Source organism: Silene latifolia, chromosome 11 (assembly GCF_048544455.1).
Source record: "Silene latifolia isolate original U9 population chromosome 11, ASM4854445v1, whole genome shotgun sequence".
Classification (NCBI taxonomy): domain Eukaryota; kingdom Viridiplantae; phylum Streptophyta; class Magnoliopsida; order Caryophyllales; family Caryophyllaceae; genus Silene; species Silene latifolia.
The window spans coordinates 153,332,441-153,338,440 of NC_133536.1; positions in this window are offsets into that span (position 1 = coordinate 153,332,441).

Below are 6,000 nucleotides of genomic sequence, written 5' to 3' on the forward strand. Positions count from 1 at the left end.
TATATCTTTTCATCAAATTATATTGTTTTCACTAAACTTTAAAATATAATATTTTAATTAAATATTAATAAAATTTATACAAAACTATAAATTGTTAAATATTTTACTGATACGATTATTTGAGAAGGACTGCATCCATACTATGTATCAAACAAAACTATAAATCACTAATAATTTTTTCGCGAAAAAAAAATTGAGAAAATTTATAAATCGAAATTATTAGCTTTATAGTATAAAAAATATTTTCTTTAGATTAACTTTCAGCAAATAGCTAAATTATCTTAATCAATTTTCGTTTCAACTTTTTCCTTAAAACAAAACATAATGACAAAAAATACGAACAATTGTTGAGACACTATAATATAAATAATTTATTTAAAATTTGAAAAAATTCTATATACCGAGCATTTATTACACGGAATCTAAACTAGTTTATTTATCAACAATATAACAAGATTACTAAATTAGTGGGAATACTAATATACTATATGAGATTGACTTATATGGTTTTGAGTACAGATACGGAGAAGAAGTCCGTCCAATTGGATATTTTATAAAATCATAGTGCTATGGCCTATCAGCCCAATATTTTGATGTTGAATGGAGAGCTCATGACATGAAATTCTCCATTTCCAGGAATATCAAAATAGTAGTGCTCTGACCTATGCCTCAGGCCAATATTTTCTTCGAAAAATGCACGCGGTGCCCTTGAATTTTGATGTTTTATTCGAAATATCCAATTTTTTTATCCGGAAAATTTTAAGAGGCTATAACTCGTGTTTACGAGCTCAGAAAGTGACGATTTCTTTTTTCAAATTGATTATCTTTTCAAGAACTAGGACTTGAAAAAAAAATTGTTCTCGTTTGGAATTCGTGACTAAGAGATATGGTCACTCAAAGTTTGTTTGGTAAAAAAACTTTTGACTTACAAAAACTCCTAGCCACAAGATCCAAATACGACAATTTTTTTTCAAATCGTAGTTCTCGGAAAGATAATTGGTTTGAAAAAAAATTATCACTTTCTGAACTCGTAGACACGAGTTATAGCCTCTTAAAGTTTTCCGGAAAAAAAAAATTGGGTATTTCGGGCAAAATTCGAAATTTCAAGGGTACCGTGTGCATTTTTCCTATTTTCTTTTTTAGTTTAAAGGGACAAATATCTTCGAGTCACTAAATTATATGTATATAGTCATCTTAGATAATTAAATACTTTGTTGTTGTTGTTAGAGTAAAATAATCTTGGGATTAACTTCAACTTTTGATTGGGATGATTTCGTAACAACTGTCGTATACAATTTCTATTTTGGCCATTCTAAACCCGACTCTCTACCATGTATAATAAAGTTGCAATCAATAGATACAATTCTTGATACAATACAAGATTATAAGCAAGCATGCACACAAATATCTTACGAATCGTCACAATAGGTGTAGATATGTAAATTAGGCATTTGCTATAATAATTGAAATATTTTTGATGGAAAATGTAGATTAGATAATTAGATCAATAATTGTGAAAACATAAAATTGTTGTTCAATAACAGAGAAAGGGGGCGCTAGCAAGGGATGTTGTTTTGGAGCAATTAGGAGATTGCGCTATGTTTTAGCACCCTAATCTCGAATATATTGCGCTATGTCTTCGCACCCTAATCACGAATATTGGCTGATTGGATCTGCTCCTAATTGGTATATAGCCTTGGTCATATAAAACCGAAAGAGAAGTTTTCTAGAAACTAATTATCAAACAAGTACAATTATTAAAATTGAATTACTAGATTTTCCATCCACAAATGCTTAAGAAGTAGACAAACGAACTGGCAGCCATAAAGAAGATAGAGATGAAAGAAAAAAAAAAGAAAAGAAAGAAAGCGTGTACAACCCGCACGCACAGAGGACACTATCTGAAATGAAACAAGTCCCCAACTAAGCAATGGCGTGTGGACTTGCTTCATATTCACCATATCATCATCAATATGAATATGAATTGGAGTTTGGGCTGTAAATTGTACATCTTCCATCTAATTAAGCAGACAAATTTGCATGCTTTTCTTTTCATTTTTAGACTTGATTTCTCACCATATTTGCAACAAAATCCTGACTTCATTTGACAAGATCAGATATCTATGAGGCGCAGCCGATAATTAGACCTTGTTTTTTTCTGATTTAATTACAACTTATTTCACTTCAGTTCAGTTCTATTCAGTCAAGTTCAGTTCAGCTTGATTAACCTCGGTTTAGCTCATCTTTTCACAAATTAACTCTTACTTTAGTTTCGTTCAGTTCATATCAGATTCATTTAATTCAGTTCAACTCCTATCAGTCGAAAAGAACCGAGCCTAACTTGAATTATCTTATTTGATTCGCAAGATTAAATAGCCTAATTATTAAACAACTAACAAGCTAATTCAATAACTATATGAACGATAAAAGGAAATAATAGACATAACGACTTTTATTACATTCGGTAATTAGTTTGAATTATTTATCAATTCTCCCTTTAAACCTGACTACAACAAATTACATATAAATAGTTAGGCTAATGGTTGTTAGCTTATCTCGTTACAATGAACAATTACGGATTCAACAACAAGATTAGAGGTATAATTGAAGTGTGAAACAACTAGTAACTAGTTAGCGACTATAATCACAATATTCAACATAAAGTTTTCTTAAAAAAAATAAAAAAATCATAAAGTTAAGCATAGAGAAAAGACAAGTAAGTAGATGATACATCTAACCTTACTACCACCAGTTGTATAGTTCCTGAGCATTATAAGAAAGTTTTTGAATTTTGTTTTAAAAATTACGAGTTTTACTATAAAAATTTTGAGTTCATTCGCTGAAACATTAAGCTAAAAAAATTACAATAAAACTCAAAAACATTACATATAAGTTTGGTTAAATTTGAATTTTGACGAAAAAAAAATGAAAATCGAACTTATAAATTTTAATAAACTCAATAAAAATAATATATGCTCAAAAACAAATAAAGTTCGAGATAATAAGCTCAAAAAAATTACACATATGCTCAAAAACAAATAAAGTGTGAGGTAATACATCCGATGTATGTTCCTTTTTTCCAGAAAAGATAATGCTCAAAGTAATGAAAGGAATTGAACAATCTCACAATTTATTCAATAGAAGCTTAAAATCTTTCATCCGAGATAAACGTAATTAGCCTTGCATAATGATGGGTCTCAAAGCTAATTAGAGTTCTAATAATTTTAAGGGAAATGCTAAATGCAATTAATGAATATATTAAGTGTTTATTTCCTTTTTTAGTTTCTTAAATACAACCCATTGGGTTGTATATAGCATTTCCCTAATTTTAAATAATTATGAAAGTAAAATTCATATTCTTCTGCCTCTTAACTCTTTTATCACGGCTAGAGTTGTCGCATTGTCAATTTTGGAGCTCCTCGCTCCTCGTTACATGGGCGAGTAGCCCATCATGATATGTTTCGAGTAGCTTATGTTGATATGTTTCTCGCTTCCCATAAGTGTTTCAGTCTTTGGGTCTGCACTTCACTTAGATCAAGATCTCTTGACTTCCAATCCCAACTCATGCAAGCATACTTCAACAAACATAATCATAACTTCTCCAAATTACACACAAATCACCGTAAAACTTCACAATAATTACACACTAATGCTTAGAAAACCCTTGTTTTTGCATAATTTTAACCCAAAATACTCGGCTCCTAATACATACTTCCTCCCATCCAGACCAAAGGTTACAGTTGCTTTTTGGCACTATTCATGGTCGTAGGGAATCTTTGTTATTCTTCTTAATGTCTAAGACAAAATATAGTCATGTGAGATCTTGTTTGATTTATCGTCATGAATGCTATAAGAATATCAAATTTTTATAATTTTTAATAATGTGTAACTAAAGATATGCACGTTACAAAACATGCCTCGACAAGTGTGATAAAGCAACTGTAACCTTGGTCTAGATGAGAGGAAGTACTAAAATGTGCCTATCAGTATACAACTTACATACTCATTATTAATTTGAGTACGTAAATTTTCGGCTTTTTAAAACTTTAAGAACAATATATTAGTAAACTTGTCACTTATCGACTTAAGGCCAAGTATAATGAATAGCACACAAAATAAAAACGAAACAAAATAAATAAATTAAAGCAACAAAGTACGTACTCAGCAAGTGCTGAAATGATCCAGCCTCACAGATCGAAGCCTATGTACACCATTCTCTTATTAATATTCTAAGTGCCGAAACCATAATTACAAGAATGCCGATACCCTACAAGTAACTCTAGTTGCACAATCTCAAACATTACTAAGTATTCACTTCATTTAAAAGTATAACCTATTTAGAATTTCGAGCTCTCCTCTTCGGCGTGTCTTCTTTAAAGACACATAGATATAAAAGAATGCTTTTAGTACTATCTTCGGCGTGTCTCCTTCAAAGATATATATAAGAGAATGCTTTTAACATTAATGAGTACTGAGACAATAGAGAAAACGATTAACATTGATAGCACGAGTGACTTCTTTTCAAAGAAAGAAAAAATAAAAATAAAACCTTTGCAAAACATAGTTTTAAAATAATTTAAAACGTTCAATTGCAAAATAGAATTAAAACCCACTGAAAGTGACTAAAACTTAAAAGTAAAACTTTAACGGATATATATAGACTACACAACTCCAATATTATACTAGGATTAGAAACCCTTAGCACACGCCACACACCTTATTTTCTAATTAATATATAATAAATTAATTATCAAATTAATAATAATTAATTAACAAAGAGATATCGAGATAGAGAGAAACCAATTGAAGGACACATACGAATAAAGAATATCTCCATTTCTACACTACATCAGAACATCTATAACACAAAATCTCACTTTAGACGGACGAACACTATCTGTTTAAATTTGTAGACCGGTCAAATATGTGACCACTTATATTATAAGACAAACAACAAGTGGGATGGTGGGGGTTACTATTCATGCAAAAATGAGATTATTTTACCTGTCTACATCTTTAGACGGATATACCCGTCTACAATGAGACTAATTGCATCTATAAATAACATTTACGATGGGGAAAAAAATGTGGTATACACCTGTTAACTAAAAACTTGGGTCAATTAGATAAGTAAGTCAAAATGCAAAACACCTAGGAAAATGGAAAAAACTGTCTCATTTATTTATATAATGTGGTACTTGACCTGTTTTTAATTACGATGAATAGTACCATTTTAAGGGAGATCGACTAAATGAAAAATAAGAAAGTTTGGGTTTTATTAATTAATATTTTAAAAACCTAAGTATAAGATCGCCAAAGTACCAAAAAATTCACGACCGATACTCTAATATACAGAGTATTTGATATAGTATACATTATTTTTCTAAAAAACAACTCGCATATAAGTTGAAATAGTCTAAGCCTTAATCCACCCACCCCTACGTTCAAACAATAAATGTAATTAGTTTTTTCATCACGTCATACAAATGCACATGTTTCCTACGAATAAGCCATAACACAAGTATAAATCTCAAGGTCATGATGGAAACCTTGACATGTAAAAAACTATGTGTTGTTGAATTGTTCTACCATAAAATGCATGACCGATACTCTAATACAGAGTACTTAATAAAAACAACAAATCAAGCATTAGTGGAAATAGGCCAATCCTTAATCCACCCACTCCCGCATGCACACAATAATTGTTGTTAGTTTTTTCATTAAATTATACAAATGTACATGTTTTCTATGAACAAGCCTTAACCTAGCAAGCATAAGTTTCAAGGTCATGATGGCAAACTTGATATATAAAAAAACATGTGTTGTTGAATTGGTCTACCACAAAATGCGCGACTGATACTCTAATACAGAGTACTTGAGATAGTATACATTACTTTTTTTAAAAATAACTCGGGTATCAGCTGAAATAGCCCATGCCTTAATCCACCCACCCCTGCGTGCTAACAGTAGTCATAGTTAATTTTTTCATTAAGTCATACA